The 19,623-nt window shown below is 43.5% G+C and overlaps 1 protein-coding gene across 2 annotated transcripts in view; it reads left to right on the top strand.

Moving 5' to 3' along the window:
* Nucleotides 1-6,182: 6,182 nt before the first annotated feature.
* Nucleotides 6,183-19,623, top strand: part of LOC115200574 (protein FAM214B) — a 50,731-nt gene continuing 37,290 nt past the window's right edge. For both annotated transcript variants that reach the window (XM_029763746.1, XM_029763745.1), the window contains exon 1: nucleotides 6,183-6,775. The gene's annotated coding sequence lies outside the window, so the exon portion shown is untranslated. The remainder of the gene's footprint in view (nucleotides 6,776-19,623) is intronic.

The raw sequence follows: 19,623 nt of genomic DNA, 5'->3' as shown, positions 1-19,623 counted from the left end.
GACAAGAGATAATCAGGAAATCCAGCAGTGAGTATGCCTCCCCACTCAGTGCTGGTCTGGAAGAAGTCTGCCGATCTGAGACTGTGTACAGACTTCCGATGACTCGATGCTCGCACTGTAAATGATGCTCACCCTCTACCTCACCAAGCTGATGTTCTGGCAGCCCTGGGTGGCAATGCCTTCTTTTCTACGATGGATTTGATCTCAGGCTACTACAATATAGAGGTTCATGAAGACGACAATAAGTTTACAGCCTTCACTTCTCCTTCTGGTTTATATGAATATAACCGTCTTCCACAGGGACTTTCCAAAAGTCCAGCTTCATTCATGAGGATGATGTTGAGCATTTTTTGGGGATCAACATTTTTCTAGTCTTCTCTGTGACCTGGACAATGTGCTTGTCACGTCCTGACCAGTAAAAGGGGTTATTTGTCATTGTAGTTTGGTCAGGGCGTGGTAGCCGGTGTTTGTTTTGTGTGTTTTGGTGTTTTTGGTTTAGGTTCTATGTTTTATATTTCTATGTTTAAATCTAGTTTTCTATTTCTATGTTGGGTTTTTGGTAGGACCTCCAATTAGAGGCAGCTGGTTGTCGTTGTCTCTAATTGGAGGCCATATTTAGTTGAGGTTTGTTTCACTTGTGTTTTGTGGGTGGTTATTTCCTGTATAGTCTGTGCACCTTATGGGACTGTTTCGTCGTTTGTTTCTTTTGTTTAAGTGTTATTTCTAATAAATTAAGAAGATGAGCACTTTACCCGCTGCGCCTTGGTCCAATCCTTACGGCGCCTATGACAGTGCTGGTTTTTGCCCCGACTGAAGAACTTGGATTGCAATGCTTGGAGTCAGTTTTTGAGCTTCTCACAGTCCATAATCTGAAATTGGCTCCAAAGAAATACCATTTCATGAAGAGATCAGTGCGGTTCTTGGGGCATGTCATCAGTGAAAGAAGTGTGGCCACAGATCCAGAAAAGGTGAAGGCTATTGCATGGATGACAGAGAAGGATCTCATGGAGGATAACACGGATAACACTTCAGTGAGTTGAAACAAGCTCTCCTCGATCCGGTCATGCTAGCCCCTCCTGATTTTAGTAGACATTTCTTGCTGTCTGTAGATGCATCTAGTAATGGCTTAGGTGCTGTCCTCTCCAAGGTGCCAGAGGATGGGTCCACGGTCAGACCCGTAGCATTTGCTAGCAAATCCCTTACTTATGCACAGTCAAAGTATCCTGCCCATAGGTTACAATTTTTTGCTTTATGCTAGGCCGTCTGTGAGAAGTTTAGTCATTGGCTTAGAGGCAAGCCTTTTACTGTATGGACAGACAACAACCCATTGACGTACATCCTGTCCAAGCCCAAATGGGATGCCTGTGAACAGAGATTGGTTGCTAAGCTCGCTCCATTCGAGTTTGACATCAAGTACATCCCCGGTCCCAATAATGTCATTGCTGATGCACTCAGTAGACAGCCATTGGTGCAGCCGAGCACTCGCCACCGCATCACAAGGGTTCCATACAAGGCCTTGCTGGAAGAAGCTGCGGGAGTACGTGCTGAGAAGGTGCAAGATGTGTTCCACTGGTCGAACCACCCATTCGACCTCGAGAGCTGCTCACCGGCAAATGAGGCAGATGCCTGTGAAATTGTCATGGACTGCCAAACTACCTCCTATCCGTCTCCTGGTTCTCTGTCAAAGGAAGCGGTGTCAGCAGTCCTGAAGTCACAAGGGGAGGCTGGTCTACAGAACTGTGTGCTGCTACTGTCTCAGCTCACTCAGTCACTGGTGCCATCTGAGATGTCAGATGTGAGAGTGCTATCCCATGACGACCTGATATCAAAGCAGCGTCAGGCAGGTCTTCTATGTGAACAGGGGCCAGAGATATTCTAGGAGGGAACGTGGCCATGAACTATATTTTTAGTCTGACCCCCATTGTCCACAGAGTGTAATATTTTAATTGGTGCTTGTCTCCATCGGTCCCTCTTTCTTGTGTGTGTGTGCGCGTCCGTGTGTCTGTCTGTCATAAAGAGGTTAAGATACAGTGAATCTGTAAATGTAGGGCCACAGTTGGACATGAATTTTAGGATTTATCTCGAGGCTCTGTGGATTCTGAAGACCTGGGAGAAGCTCACTCGGAAAATGGGTGTACTATATCATGTTACCAAAAGTTTGCTGTCAAAGAAGAAGACGTACCAGTATGTAGTACCCACCTGAGGGCGACAGTCTTGAAGGGTGTCCTCAGGGACAACAGCAGATGGGTGTCATCAGGGGCAATAGCGGATGTTGTACCTGATGAGACAGAGGTTATTCTGGCTTGGTCTGGAGTCTGATGTGAGAGAATACTTCCAGAGCTGCAAGAGGTGTGTGTTCAGTAAGGCCCCAGAGCCAGAGGCCAGAGCTCCATTGGAGAACATCATCACAACTAAGCCCCTCGAGTTAGTGTGTGTGGACTTGTAGTCTGCTGAAGACTCCAACAACAAGACTTTGGATGTTCTGGTTGTGACTGACCATTTTACTTAGATGGCCCATACCTCCTTGTGTCTGAACCAATCAGCTAAAGCAGTGGCCCTTCAGCTGTGGAACAACATCTTCTGTGTGTATGGTTTTCCTCAACGTATCCACTCTGACCAAGGGGCCAACTTTGAAAGTAAATTGATTGCTGAGTTGTGCTGCAGGAGTCCAGAAGTCGCACATGACTCCCTACCATCCGACGGGGAACGGGGGAGTCGAAAGGTTCAACAGAACGCTGGGAAACATGATCAGGGCCTTACCTACGAGAGCGAAGCACAGGTGGCCCCAGAAGCTGAAGTCGTTGACCTTTGCCTACAACTGTACAGTCCGTGAAACCACGGGCCACGCCCCTTGCCAGTTGATGTTTGGGAGAAGCCCACGTCTGCCTGTCAACATGATGTTTGGTACCGTGCTGCAAGACTCAGAGGTTGTAGACTATGATGAGTACGTCAAGTCCCTGACGAGAGACTTGAAGGAGGCCATGGAGACGGTATAGGTGTTGCCAACTAAACAGCTAAAGAGGCACGCAGACAGGAAGATCAGAGGAGCTCCAGTGGAGGTCGGTGATCGGGTGCTTCTGGCGAATAAGGGTGAATGTGGAAAGAGGAAGCTGGCTGATCGTTGGGAGAACAACCTCTATATTGTTACTGAGAAGAATAGTGACATCCACATCTTCAAGATACAGAACATGTCAACTAGCCAGGAGAAAACAGTCCAACGTAATCTGATAATGCCTGTAAACTTCTTGCCTCTCCCTGATACTACCTTGGAAGACACCTAATAAGGGAGACAGTGAGGATCAGAGTGAGGAAATGGAGGCCTCATCCATGAATGATATACCAAAAATGGACATTGGTGAGAGGACTAGTGTGTGGGTATCAGAGCAGACCTCCGGGGGAAACACAGTCAGGGCTATCTGAAGAAGAGACCCCAGATGTGCTGGAAGATGGGCCACTGGTGAGGGACCCTCAGAACTCACCACATTCTGAGGGTGCCACTGGTGGCACAAGCGTGTCAGAGCTAACCTTTGGAGAAGAAATGTCCGAACCCTCTGAAGAAGAAAGGCATTCTGAAGATGCCGCTAGTCACAGAACCCTTAACCTTGACTATCCACCGACTGTGGACAGTGACCCACCAATGGTGGTTGTAGTTGAACAGGTTAGCCGTAATGATAACTCCGTTAGGCCTGTCAGGTCAGGGGCTAGTCGGGTTAGGAAACGCCCAGTGAGACTCATAGAGACTATGCAAACAGAGGGTTTTTCATACAGAGTTCGTTAGAATACCTGTGTGGGTGTGGGATTAGAATCCAATTTGGCCTGTAGATTTCCAGGTCTTTAGCCCCTTTTTTGGGGGGTTTCACTTTCAAGAGGCCCCATGGAGGTAATGGGTCAAAGGTCAAGTAAGCCAAGGTTTTTCTGTCTGAGGTTCTTATTGTCACTGAGAGTACTGAACATGTAACAGGCATGTTTTCCTACGGGATATTTAAATTCCCCTAATTCTCTTCAGAAAATAGTCTTTGGTGACATATGTATTGCATACCTCATTTTGTTTTTATTTTTATTATTTCTTTATAGTATACAAGTGTAAATCAACAGGGGAGAATGTAACAGGGTTGGTTATGTTTCCACTCGCCTCTAAAGAAATATGTATTTAATGTTCAATCATTCTTATTGGTTGGTTCAATTCCAATGACAATAAGGTGTGTTGTGATTGGCCCCGCTTGCAGATAGGGGGAGATGGCGAACGTCAGGTCTCCCCAGTATGAACATGTGATGGAAGGGGTAGGTCACATTCTGAATACTGTATTCTATTTTTATATTTTTACAATGTGTTTAGGTTTTCTGTACATTCCTGATTCATACATGTGTGGGTATATGGTACGTGTTAGGGATTGGGGGGCTTTCTGGGATGTGCTTTGGTATATGATTGCTGTACAGTATATAAGTGTGTTAGCTAGCATTCACCGATGTAATGGTCACATAAGCTCACTGTTAACACAGTTGTTTTCATGCTACAGATTTTACTATTGACAGCCATCAACACCATTAAACCCTGCACAACTAACATGCTGTTTCCTATTTAACTACAGATAATAAATAATGCTCAACTGGGACCACTGGCTGGGGTGATTTCTTTGAACACAACACAAGGACAGTACGATTAACTTATGTTACATAGCTTAAATTCTTGTTAATCTAACTGCACTGTCCAATTTACAATAGCTATTACCGTGAAAGAATATAATGCTGTTGTTTCAGGAGAGTGCACAGTTATGAACTTGAAAATGTATCAATGAACCAATTAGGCACATTTAGGCAGACTTGATACAACATTTTTAACAGAAATGCAATGGTTCATTGGATCAGTCTAAAATGTTGCACATACACTGCTGCCATCTAGTGGTCAATATCTATATTGCGCCTAAACTGGAATAATACATTGTGGCTTTGTGTTTCAAAGATGATTTTAAAAAAGCATGTTTTTTTCTTTGTATTATATTTTACCAGATCTAATGTGTTATATTCTCCTTCATTAATTTTACATTTACTCAAACTTCAAAGTGTTTCCTTTCAAATGGTATCAAGAATATGCATATCCTTGCTTCAGGTCCTGAGCTACAGGCAGGTAGATTTGGGTATGTCATTTTAAAATGGAGGGGAAAAAAGAGTCCGATCCTTAAAAGGAAGATACATTGAAGAAATGGGTGGGTGGGATTATGACTTTGTGGCAGTGGTAACTAGTGACGACCTTCTTGAACCCTCCTAGCTTCAGTATTTGTATGGTTCCCGAACCCTCCTATCTCCTGTATTCTAGCTGAATGAGAACATGGCTATGTAGAAATCGCTGTTGAAAACAGACAGGATTAAAGCTTATAGTGCAGTCGCAGTAGAACTATGTCGTCATCAGCTGTCTGTCTAGTCATTGACAGCTTCAGTAACCATTAGAAGGCTATCAAAAATGTAAATTCTATAATGGTTAGTTGTTTCATGATCATTATGTTCAAGGATTTGTGAGATTTAAAGTTGCTTTTGTGAAGGGATTGGATTCATGTGGGCCTCTAATTGTAGAGACTTCAGCACCATTCGTCTCTTGTTTGCGTTCTGCAACCTGGGCTGTGTTCAGAACGTTTTTATGTTCCGGAACAATCAGTTGAACGGAAACGGTACTGTATTGAACGAGCAGTTGAAAAAGTGTTGGTTTGTGGGTTGGTTGGTTTGTGCGTTGGTTGGTTGGTTTGTGGGTTGGCTAACCCACTGCCCATTGAACACGTCACGCATTCCTTCAAGCCACACCTCGCTACACCCACCAAACGGGAGCAAAACGTACCTCAAAGTCTATACTGATCTGTTCAAGAACATAGAATAAATTTTTTGGGGGAAACGTGTCGTTCAGTACAAACCGTTTCGCAACATAGCAAACGTTTAAGCGAACTGAATGCACCTCTGGAGGAGAAGCGGTGGGGACAAATAACACGTGTACTGGGCGTGTCTTAGCGAAACGTCACAAACGCCTAAACTAATGAGCTTCCGAGATATTTGAATATATTTGTTAAATCAAAATTGAGCGAACTCTGGTTGGTTCGTGGAAGTCCAATTGACCAATCGCTTAAATGACAGGTGCCCAGCTGGCCGTAAACTCCACCTCTATTTATTTTTCAGCAAACCCCGGAAACATCGTTGTTTAAAGTGTTTTCAATAGTTACCACAGCGACAAAGTCAAATTGGCAATATCGTGAAAATTCATGAGAATTTTTGTTGTTGTTGCTTTTTTGGTATTAATTTAAGGTTATGGTTAGGCATAAGGTCAGTAGTGCGGTTAAGGTTAGGATTGAGGTTAGGGTTTAAAAATCAGATTTTAAGAAGATAAATTGTGTAAATAGGCGGAGGTTATGACTTTGTGTCTGTGGTAGCTAGTGACGACCTGTTTAAAGGGAAACTGAGCTATTTCATGGGCGAGGGCGAAAACAGCTAAAGCGCAGAAAAGCAGATAAATGCAAAATAGCCAGCAAGCAAAGGAGCTAGCCTAGCTATGTGGTCAGAGAGGAGAGGAGAGACGACAAGACGAGACGGAAAAATTCGATGATCAACGATGCAATCAACTTCTCTTCGAAGATAGCTAACGTTGGTTTTGATAGCAATCCGATTGATCTTTGAATGTAAAAAAAAGAGACACTTTATGTGAAATCGGACAGGGCTGTCCTGAAGCAAAGATAAAAGGCAAAAAAGTTCAACTCCGCTTCTGAGATGAAGGAAATGTCTAGTTAACCCTGCTCTGGTGAGTAACAAAGCTTTTCCATGGTCACTGAATTCTCTTCTGTAAGCTAGCTAAAGGCTGATTTACTGCTTATAGTTTGGATTTCTCGTGTAAAAACACGGTTTCAATACTATTGTACTATTGTAATGACGTTATAACAACTAAATGTGTATTTCAGGGTTATAAATGTGCACAACGGTCTTTGTGAAAAACATACAAATGATGCAAGACCTCAATCTTACTTAGGCAGCTGGCTACATGGTAGTTTAGAGTGTTGTCGTATTGAATAATTTTTCTTCGGCATTTTGAAAATTCAGCCTAGCCCAGATGACATTGTCATGACACACACACACACACACACACACACAGAAGTAAACTACTGTGTGTCTTCGTAGGGGGCGTTCCTCCGCTTTGTTTGCCATCCTCATTCTTCACAAGAAAAATGTATGTGCGCGCCGGGGGTGCGTGCGTGTGCAGAATAAGGACAAGGAGATGAAGTCTCTCCTGACTTGCCATTATAAACGGGCGTGTGTGTTTAATGCACACAGTCTGCAATGCATGCGCGCCTTCCCTTAACTACATACAGATGCAATGCATTACGCTTGGTACTGTACTGTGCTGTCTGTAGGTCGTAGCCTAATCCTATATGAGCGAGGGAGGGGAGTGGAACTCACCCCCACCACCACACACATGCTATAAATCTGAGTTGATGACGATATCATGGAGGTCGAATAACCGTGAATAATATCGCTGTAACTAATCGTCAAAGAGAGGTAAGGGGAGCCCCGCCATCCAAAGCACTAGCCAGGTTTCATTGTTCTGTAAGGGGAGCTGCTGCTGTTAGATAGATGGGATTGCGTTGGAGAGAGGCTATCATCTGCAACGGGAGATAGACAGCAGCTGTGGACCAATACTGACCTGAACCTGCAATCTTACGGTTATTGCTGCTGCTATGTTGCACACATTCATGCAGCAAGCTAGTAACCTTTGTTACTGTGATAAGAAGTGATGTAGGTGTGTGTGTGGGGGGGGGGGGATCAGCTCATTCATTGATATGTAATGTCTGGTTTGATTGTGCAGTGCTGCAGGGATATTCCCTTTGTCTTCACAAGCAGGGCAAGATAACATTTCATTCGCAAACATATTACTTGTGCACACACACATACACACTTACATACACACAGACAGACAGACATACATGCATACATACAAACCCCCTACAGACAGACCTACATGCATACATACAAACCCCCTACAGACAGACCTACATGCATACATACAAACCCCCTACAGACAGACCTACATGCATACATACAAACCCCCTACAGACAGACCTACATGCCGTTCTAAACAAGCTTGTCCACAGTCTGCACTAAGCCCAGCTCTGCTCTGGACATCTTCAGTGTGAAGGCTTATATGATGTAGTCTTCTCTACTAGTGGGACCTGACAGAGGATATTACACATGATAATTATGATGTATTCTTCTCTACTAGTGACCTGGTGGGACCCCTCAGAGGACAAATTATGATTATTTAAGGGTGTTAGAAGTGACTGCACTGTTCAATGCATTGATTCATGTGTGACAGATTGAAATCAATGTTTCACAGACAGTCAAGTGTCTGTGTGTGTCTGTGTGTGTCTGTGTGTGTGTGTCTGTGCGTGTGTGTGTGTGAATAAACTAAATGCGTCAAATAAAGCACTTTGCTGCTCTACAACACGTGTAGCCTGGGCCCGGGATCATCGAGAGAATAAAACCACATTTGCAATCTCTTTGCGGACAGACTACATAAACATCAATGGTATTGTGTCGTGCCCAAGAACAGACATTATTTAAAAAAATATTTTTTTAAAGCCACACGTAGCCTACATATCAATGCATACACACAAACTATCTAGGTCAAACTACTGTGAGCATTGATCAGCAGTCAAGTTTTAAAGATAGTGGACTTTCAAGAAGCAAATTGTCACCGACCACATCATCATAATGATGGAGTTTGCAAACATCCAAATCTAATCATCAACAACAAACATTATGTTCGCTCTAACCTTAGGAGTGTGTGTGTGTGTTTCAATCAGCCACAAACAAAGTTAAACTCTCCACAGGCTGGTTCAGACACGCTGTTTGCTTTGACTCAACAACACATCAGCTGAGAGGACACACTGTAAACACACACACACACACACACACTCCTCAGTCCTCTCTTTCTGTGTTCATTAACATACCAAGGCCTCTGCCAAACCAAACCCTTCAACTGTCAGACAGACTCAGATCCTAACAAAATACCTGTGTAGAGCCTGTGTATGAATAGAGCCCAAGTAGAGCCTGTGTATGAATAGAGCCCGTGTAGAGCCTGTATAGTGCCCGTGTATGAATAGAGCCCGTATGGAGCCTGTGTACGAATAGAGCCCGTGTAGAGCCCGTGTAGGGCACGTATAGAGCCTGTGTATGAATAGAGCCCGTGTAGAGCCCATGTGGAGCCCGGATAGAGCCTGTGCACTAATGTATCCCGTATACAGCCCGTGTAGAGCCTGTGTATGAATAGAGCCCGTATGGAGCCTGTGTGGAGCCCGTGTAGAGCCTATGTGGAGCCCGGATAGAGCCTGTGCGCTAATGTATCCCGTATACAGCCCGTGTAGAGCCCGTGTATGAATGGAGCCCGTATAGAGCCTGTGTATGAATAGAGCCCGTATAGAGCCTGTGTATGAATAGAGCCCGTATAGAGCCTGTGTATGAATAGAGCCCGTATAGAGCCTGTGTATGAATAGAGCCCGTATAGAGCCTGTGTATGAATAGAGCCCATGTGGAGCCCGTGTAGAGCCTGTGTACAAATGGAGCCCGTACGACTAGAGCCTGTATAGAGCCCGTGTACAAATAGAGCCCGTATTGAGCCTGTGTATGAATAGAGCCCATGTAGAGCCCATTTACAAATAGAGCCCGTGTAGAGCCCGTATAGAGCCCGTGTACAAATAGAGCCCATGTAGAGCCCGTTTACAAATAGAGCCCATGTGGCACCCGTGTAGAGCCCGTATAGAGCCTGTGTACGAGTAGAGCTCATATAGAGCCCATGTACGAATAGAGCCCATGTAGTGTCTGTATAGTGCCCTTGTAGAGCCCGTGTAGAACCCATTTACAAATAGAGCCCATGTGGGGCCCGTATAGAGCCCGTATAGAGCCTGTGTAGAGCCCGTGTAGAAATAGAGCCTGTGTACGAATAGAGCCCGTATAGAGCCTGTGTACAAATAGAGCCCGTATAGAGCCTGTGTATGAATAGAGTAGAGCCCATATGGAGCCTGTGTATGAATAGAGCCCGTATAGAGCCTGTATAGTATGTTTTTACTCTGTGTGTACTTATCCCACAGCGCTAGGCTTAGTTTATAAGCCAGTCGTTAGCAAAGCACTCTCTCTCTCTCCATCCCTCAGGCTTGGACCTTGACAGACACACGCACACACACACACACACACACACACACACGCACACACACACACCATACATAATAACAGCATGCATGCACACACACACACGTGAACACACACATCACCCACCAACAGATAAAAGAAGAACTAAGGTGAACATAAAGATTTAACCACACACACACACTCATCCTGGGGGCTTGTCGATTTTAGCGAGAGAGAGAGAGGGGGTGAGGAGCTTGTTTGCGTCGCTCCATGAATAGGCCACATATTTTTCCAGGACATTCCATCCTGTGAGCTGGAGGAGCCTGTCACCAAGACTCCATTGCTTAAGACGGCAGTGACACACACATTGACACACACACACATTCACACACACACATACATTCACACATAGCTAAAGGCTGTTTAGGGAGTGTATGTGTTTGAGCCAAGAGTGTGTGTCTGTATAGAGACGAGTGTATGTGTGTGTATTTTTTTGTGTAATGTGGAGGTGCCAGTGTGTTTTGTGTGCGAACAGGATGTTCTATGCTTCGTTCTGTTCAGCTGTACTCAGACACCCTTGAACAAGGGAGGGCCTTGAGGGAGGAGGCCACCCCCTGTTTTCCTATATTGATGTGAACAAGGGTTCTTAAAGGGGCAGTGCTGTGTGTGTGTGTGTGTGTGTGTGTGTGTGTGTGTGTGTGTGGTAAACAGGGGGTGGCCTCCTGCCTTCTCTACTGTGATACAAAAGGTCCTCTTCTATAGTTTGCATCATTGCTCAGCTGAGGTGAAATAATTACTTTTTATTTTTTTTATTTTTATATTGAATATAAGATCTGTTTGGCAAGTGAGGCCTGAATCCATGGCCACCATTGTTCCTGTACCCAAGAAGGCAAAGATAACTGAACTAAATGACTATCGCCCCGTAACGCTCACTTCTGTCATCATGAAGTGATTTGAGAGACTAGTCAAGGATCATAGCACCTCCACCTTACCTGCCACCCTAGACCCACTGCAATTTGCATAACGCCCCAATAGGTCCACAGACGATGCGATCGCCATCACACTGCACACTGCCCTATCCCATCTGGACAAGAGGAATACCTATGTAAGAATGCTGTTCATTGACTACAGCTCAGCATTCAACACCATAGTACCCTCCAAGCTCATCATCAAGCTGGAGGCCCTGGGTCTCAACCCCGCCCCTGTGCAATTTGGTCCTGGACTTTCTGACGGGCCGCCCCCAGGTGGTGAGGGTAGGAAACAACATCTCCACTTCGCTGATCCTCAACACTGGGGCCCCACAAGGGTGCGTGCTCAGCCCCCTCCTGTACTCCCTGTTCCCCCATGACTGCGTGGCCATGCACACCATCAACTCAATCATCAAGTATGCAGACGCCAACAGTAGTGGGCTTGATTACCAACAACGACGAGACAACCTATAGGGAGGAGGTGAGGGCACTCGGAATGTGGGGTCAGGAAAACAACCTCTCACACAACGTCAATAAAACAAAGGAGATGATCGTGGACTTCAAGAAACAGCAGAGGGAGCACCCCCATATCCACATCGACGGGACAGCAGTGGAGAAGGTGGAAAGTTTTAAGCTCCTCGGCGTACACATCACGGACAAACTGAAATGGTCTACCCACACAGACAGTGTGCCTCTTCAACCTCTGGAGCCTGAAGAAATTTGTCTTGTCACCTAAAAACCTCACAAAATTTTACAGATGCACAATTTAGAGCATCCTGCTGGGCTGCATCACCGCCTGGTACGGCAACTGCACCGCCCACAACCGCAAGGCTCTCCAGAGCGTGGTGTGGTCTGCACAACACATCACCGGGGGGCAAACTACCTGCCCTCCAGGATACCTACAGCACCCGATGTCACAGGAAGGCCAAAAAGATAATCAATGACAACAACCACCCGAGCCACTGCCTGTTCACCCTGCTACCATCCAGAAGGCGAGGTCAGTACAGGTGCATCAAAGCTGGGACCGAGAGACTGAAAAACAGCTTCCATCTCAAGTTCATCAGACTGTTAAACAGCCATCACTGACACAGAGAGGCTGCTGCCTACATACAGACTCGAAATCATTGGCCACTTTAATAATGTTTACATATCTTACATTACTCATCTCATATATATATACTGTATTTCATACCATCTAGTGCATCTTGCCTATGCCGCTCAGTCATCGCTCATCCATATATTTATATGTACATATTCTTATTCTATCCCTTAGATCTGTGTGTATTAGGTAGTTGTTGTTAGATTACATGTTAGATATTGCTATTCTGTCGGAACTAGAAGCACAAGCATTTCGCTACACTCGCATTAACATCTGCTAACCATGTGTATGTGACCAATAACATTTGATTTGAGTCCACAAATAAAACCAAACAAGTTCCATGTTATTTCAGCTATAACACCCACCATCATTAGAAACGGATAAGATTAGCATTCCTGAAAAAATTATTTTGTTAAAATGTAATTTGATCTCTGAGAAATTAAGCTAGTTGATTGGCACCCAAATAGGCCATTTTAATTTTTAAGGTTCACTTAATATTCAATAAATATACTACCCAACATCCGATTTGGACCAAACTTCTTCCTACCGTTGAGTAAGACATGAGGAATCCAATTAAATGGTAATAAGCCACCCAAAGACAACCCACACCAATCCCAACCTAATGCTTCAACCCAACTCTCCTGGAATAGTCCAACAAATGGCAGCTCTCTGAGAGGGCTATCCCTACAAGCATTTCGCAACACACGCATTAACATCTGCTAACCATGTGTATGTGACCAATAAAATTTGATTTCATTTGGTACAATTCTCATATGAAGACTTTTCCTACAATCCCAAAACTTTTTAAAAGGTTATGATAACTTTAATAAATCATCCAATGATAAACCATTGCATGGCAGTCATAAAATGATTAGAAATCATATCCATATGTAGTGTGATTAGTGAAATGTACTATTAAACCCGACCCATTACCATTATAAAACACTACAGTGCCTTCAGAAAGTATTCACACCCCTTGACTTTTTCCACATTTTGTTGTGTTACAGCCTGAGTTTAAAATGGATTACATTTAGATTTTGTTTCACTGGCCTACACACAATTCCCCATAATGTTCAAGTATTTTTCTAAATGTTAACAAATTAATAAAACATGAAAAGCGGAAATTGTATTGAGTCAATAAATATTCAACCCCTTTGTTATGGCAAGCCTAAATAGCTTCAGGAGTAAAAATGTGCTTAACATGTCATAAGTTTCATGGACTCACTCAGTGTGCAATAATAGTGTTTAACAGGATTTTTAACAATGACTACCCCATTTCTCTACCCCACACATACAAGTAACTGTAAAGCCCCTCAATCGAGCAGTGAATTTCAAGCACAGATTCATACACAAAAACCAGGGGAGTTTTTCCAATGCCTCACAAAGAAGGGCACCTATTAGTATAGACATTGAAAATGCCTTTTAGCATGGTGAAGTTAATAATGGCTGTCTAGCAATGATCAACAACCAATTTGACAGAGCTTGAAGAATTTTAAAAAGAATACTTGGCAAATATTGTACTGTATAATCCAGGTTTGCAAAGCTCTTAGACTTACCCAGAAAGACTCACAGCTGTAATCACTGCCAACGGTGATTCTAAGATGTATTGAGTCAGGGGGTTGAATACTTATATAATCAAAATATGTGTTTTTTATTTTCTATTAATAATAATAATAATAATAATAATAATAATAAAAAATGTTTTTTGCATTTTTCTTCCATTTTGACATTAGAGTATATAGTGTAGGTCTTTGAAAAACAAGACAATTAAATCCATTTTAATCACACTTTGTAACACAACGAAATGTGAAAAAAGTCAAAGTGTGTGATTACATTCTGAAGCCTCCATTGGAGCCCATAACCTTGAAACCATTAGAACTGCTGTAGGCTAATAGTTTGCTTGTTCACCAGGAATGGTCTAACCCAGACCTTTTTTGAAGGGAATAAATCCCAAACACAGGGGCTGTTTCCTGGACAAACTGAAGTGCTTTCATGGACTGGCTTGAATTGTGAGGATGACCACAAAATGTATTTTGTCATAGGCAAAAGCTATTGGTTTTCTACCCAAAGTTGCAAAGAAAATGTTGTGATCCATTTAATAAACACAAGAGACCAGCAAAATGGATTAAAGGGTGCGGCAGTAGCAGGAACAGTGGCATCTAGTGGGCAAAACCTTATACTTTCACACATATTTATGGTAAATCATTCATTTGACTTCAATGGGACATTTCTCTGAACAAGGTGGTAAAAAACATTGCCAGATTCATAGGGAATACATTACATAGTATGAAGAAGAAATACTCCATACTATTTGTCAGACATAGAGAACTGACAACGTATACTGGTTGTTGGGGTGGGATTTGTGTGGGTTGTGGGGGGTCTGTGGGTGGCTATTGATCATTTTATTGGATACCTCATGTCTTACTCATTATTAGAAAATAATTATGGTCCAATTCGGAGGTTGAAGATTATATGAATCCCTTAAATTAAAATGGCCAATGTGGGTGCAATCAATTCGCTTAATTTCTCAGAGATCAAATTATATTTCAACAAAATAATGTTTCAGAAATGCTAATCTTCTGTTCCTAACGACAGAAACCGTTTTAGAACAATCTGAGATGGTGGGTGTTGAAGTCCCCTTTCTGGTGCTTTTTGAGCAGACAAGATGACCCACTTGAACCTCTACTGGAAACAGAAGCCCTTGTTGTTCTCTCTCCTCGCTGTTTGGTATCTGTTGTGCTCTCTTCCTCTCTCTTTTTCTTTCTCTCTTCTGCTCTCTTTCTTTCTCTCTCTCTCTCTCTCTCTCTCTCTCTCTCTCTCTCTCTCTCTCTCTCTCTCTCTCTCTCTCTCTCACCCTTTTTCTTTCCCCCTTCCTACTCTACTATATTTAGAAGAAGCTTATTTTGTTCTGTAAGACACACACACCATCACTTCCTTTCTATGTACACATAACAGCCTAGCAAGCAGTTTCAAGAACTTACAGCCTCTGTTTTGCAAGCTACTATTAATTCAGCACGTTCCTTCCTCTACACACATACATACAGTTGAAGTCGGAAGTTTACATACACCTTAGCCAAATACATTTAAACTCCGTTTTTCACAGTTCCTGATATTTCATCCTAGTAAAAATGCCCTGTCTTAGGTCAGTTAGGATCACCACTTTATTTTAAGAATGTGAAATGTCAGAATAATAATAGAGAGAATTATTTATTTCAGCTTTTATTTCTTTCATCATATTCCCAGAGGGTTAGAAGTTTACATACACTCAATTAGTATTTGGTAGCATTGCCTTTCTATTGTTTAACTTGGGTCAAACGTTTCGGGTAGCCTTCCACAAGCTTCCCACAATAAGTTGGGTGAATTTTGGCCCATTCCTCCTGATAGAGCTGGTGTAACTGTGTCAGGTTTGTAGGCCTCCTTGCTCGCACACACTTTTTCAGTTCTGCCCAAAAGTTGTCTATAGGATTGAGGTCAGGGCTTTGTGATGGCCACTCCAATACCTTGACTTTGTTGTCCTTAAGCCATTTGCCACAACTTTGGAAGTATGCTTGGGGTCATTGTCCACTTGGAAGACCCATTTGCAACCAAGCTTTAACTTCGTGACTGATGTCTTGAGATGTTTCTTCAATATATCCACATAATTTTCCTGCCTCATGATGCCATCTATTTTGTGAAGTTCACCAGTCCCTCCTGCAGCAAAGCACCCCCACAACATGATGCTGCCACTCCCGTGCTTCATGGTTGGGATGGTGTTCTTCGGCTTGCAAGCATCCCCCTTTTTCCTCCAAACATAACTATGGTCATTATGGCCAAACAGTTCTATTTTTGTTTCATCAGACCAGAGGACATTTCTCCAAAAAGTACGATCTTTGTCCCCATGTGCAGTTGCAAACCGTAGTCTGGCTTTTACATGGCGGTTTTAGAGCAGTGGCTTCTTCCTTGCTGAGCGGCCTTTCAGGTTATGTCGATATAGGACTCGTTTTACTGTGGATATAGATACTTTTGTACCTGTTTCTTCCAGCATCTTCACAAGGTCCTTTGCTGTTGTTCTGGGATTGATTTGCTCTTTTCGCAACAAAGTACGTTCATCTCTAAGAGACAGAATGTGTCTCCTTCCTGAGCAGTATGACGGCTGTGTGGTCCCATGGTGTTTATACTTGCGTACTATTGTTTGTACAGATGAACGTGGTACCTTCAGGCGTTTGGAAATTACTCACAAGGATGAACCAGACTTGTGGAGGTCTCCAACATTTTTTCTGAGGTCTTGGCTGATTTGTTTTGATTTTCCCATGATGTCAAGCAAAGAGGCACTGAGTTTGAAGGAAGGCTTGAAATGCATCCACAGGTACACCTCCATTTGACTCAAATGATGTCAATTAGCCTATCAGAATCTTCTAAAGCCATGACACCATTTTCTGGAATTTTCCAAGCTGTTTAAAGGCACAGTCAAATTAGTGTATGTCAACTTCTGACCCACTGGAATTGTGATACAGTGAATTATAAGTGAAATAATCTGTCTGTAAACAATTGTGCAAAAATGACTTATGTCCTAACCAACTTGCCAAAACTATAGTTTGTTAACAAGAAATTTGTGGAGTGGTTGAAAAATGAGTTTTAAACTTCCGACTTCAACTGTACATATATACATACATAAACTCAGCAAAAAAATAAACATCTCACTGTGAACTGCGTTTATTTTCAGCAAACGTAACATGTGTAAATATTTGTATGAACACACAGACATGTCACTAACAGAAATGGAATAATGTTTCCCTGAACAAAGGGGAGGGGGGGTCAAAATCTAAAGTAATAGTCAGTATCTGGTGTGGCCACCAGCTGCATTAAGTACTACAGTGCATATCGTCCTCATGGACTGCACCAGATTTGCCATTTCTTGCTGTGAGATGTTACCCCACTCTTCCACCAAGGCACCTGCAAGTTCCTGGACATTTCTAGGGGGAATGGCCCTAGCCCTCACCCTCCGATCCAACAGATCCCAGACGTGCTCAATGGGATTGAGATCCGGGCTCTTCGCTGGCCATGGCAGAACACTGACATTCCTGTCTTGCAGGAAATCACGCACAGAATGAGCAGTATGGCTGGTGGCATTGTCATGCTGGAGGGTCATGTTAGGATGAGCCTGCAGGAAGGATACCACATGAGGGAGGAGGATGTCTTCCCTGTAAGGCACAGCGTTGAGATTGCCTGCAATGACAACAAGCTCAGTCCGGTGATGCTGTGACACACCACCCCAGACCATGATGGACCCTCCACCTTCAAATCAATCCCGCTTCAGAGTTCAGGCCTCGGTGTAACACTCATTCCTTCGACGATAAATGTGAATCCGACCATCACTCCTGGTGAGACAAAACTGCAACTTGTCAGTGAAGAGCACTTTTTGCCAGTCCTGTCTGGTCCAGCGACGATGGGTTTGTCCCCATATGCGACGTTGTTGCCGGTGAGATCTGGTGAGGGCCTGCCTTACAACAGGCCTACAAGCCTTCAGTCCAGCCTCTCTCAGCCTATTGCGGACAGTCTGAGCACTGATGGAGCGATTGTGCATTCCTCGTGTAACTTGGGCAGTTGTTGTTGCCATCCTGTACCTGTCCCGCAGGTGTGATGTTCGGATGTACCGATCCTGTGCAGCTGTTGTTACACGTGGTCTGCCACTGCGAGGATGATCAGCTGTTCATCCTGTCTCCCCGTAGCGCTGTCTTAGGCGTCTCACAGTACGGACTAGAAGGCCAGCATCCCGGCGTCGTCTCTTCACTGTTGAAACTGGTGTTTTGCAGATACCATTTAACGAAGCTGCCAGTTGAGGACTTGTGAGGCATCTGTTTCTCAAACTAGACACTGTAATGTACTTCTCCTCTTGCTCAGTTGTGCACCGGGGCCTTCCACTCCTCTTTCTATTCTGGTTAGAGCCAGTTTGTGCTGTTCTGTGAAGGGAGTAATACACAGCATTTTACGAGATCTTCAGTTTCTTGGCAATTTCTCGCAGTGAATAGCCTTCATTTCTCAGAACAAGAATAGACTGGCGAGTTTCAGAACAAAGTTCTTTGTTTCTGGCCATTTTGAGCCTGTAATCAAACCCACAAATGCTGATGCTCCAGGTTCTCAACTAGTCTAAAGAAGGCCAATTTTGTTGCTTCTTTAATCAGAACAACAGTTTTCAGCTGTGCTAACATAATTGCAAAAGGGTTTTCTAATGATCAATTATCCTTTTAAAATGATAAACCTGGATTAGCTAGCACAATGTGCCATTGTAACACAGGAGTGATGGTTGCTGATAATGGGCCCCTGTACATCTATGTAGATATTCCATAAAAAATCTGCCGTTTCCAGCTACAATAGTCATTTACAACATTAACAATGTCTACACTGTATTTCTGATCAATTTGATGTTATTTTAATGGACAAAAAATTTGCCTTTCTTTCAAAAATAACAACATTTCTAAGTGACCCCATACTTTTGAACGGTAGTGTACATACACACACACACACACACACACACATATATATACATACATACATACATACATACATACATACATACATACATACATACATACATACATACATACATACATACATACATACATACACATGACGGCGCCGGAGGGGAGGGCTGCCGTCTTATCTGCTCTTATCCAACCATGCTATTTTGTTTGTTTTTTCACGTTGTTCGTAACTTGTTTTGTACATAATGTTGCTGCTACCGTCTCTTATGACTGAAAAAAGCTTCTAGACATCAGAACTGCGGTTGCTCAAACTGGACGAAAAGTTCTTCAATGAGTCGGACAGGAGGGATATACTACAGACACCCGACCAGGCCCAGATCCCAGTGATTCGCTGGAGAAGGAAACTGAGATTTAGTGGAAAAAGATCCAGGTGCCTTGTGAGGATCAGGCGACGAGTGGCTAATCTGCCTTTGCCTTCCGTCCTGTGAATGTTCAATCGTAGGAAAATAAATGGGACGAACTGAAAGCACGTATAGCCTACCAACGAGTCATTAAAAACTGTAATATCTTATGTTTAACCGAGTCGTGGCTGAACGATGACATTAACAGCTGGCGGGTTATACACTCCATCGGCAGCACAGAACAGCAGCCTCTGTTAAGACACGGGGCAAAGGCCTATGCATATATGTGAAAGACAGCTGATGCACGATATCTAAGGAAGTCTCAAGGTTTTGCTCGCCTGAGGTAGAGTATCTCATGATAAGCTGTAGACCACACTATCCACCTAGAGTTTTTTTCATCTGTATTTTTCGTTGCTGTCTACATACATGAAACATGCATGAGAGAATCAGCTGTTCCGGATGACTGTGGGATCACGCTTTCCGCAGCCGACATGAGTAAGACCTTCAAACAGGTCAACATTCACAAGGCCGCAGGGTCAGAT

This window comes from Salmo trutta, chromosome 9 (assembly GCF_901001165.1).
Source record: "Salmo trutta chromosome 9, fSalTru1.1, whole genome shotgun sequence".
NCBI lineage: Eukaryota > Metazoa > Chordata > Actinopteri > Salmoniformes > Salmonidae > Salmo > Salmo trutta.
This window is presented reverse-complemented; position numbering and strand designations above follow the sequence as displayed.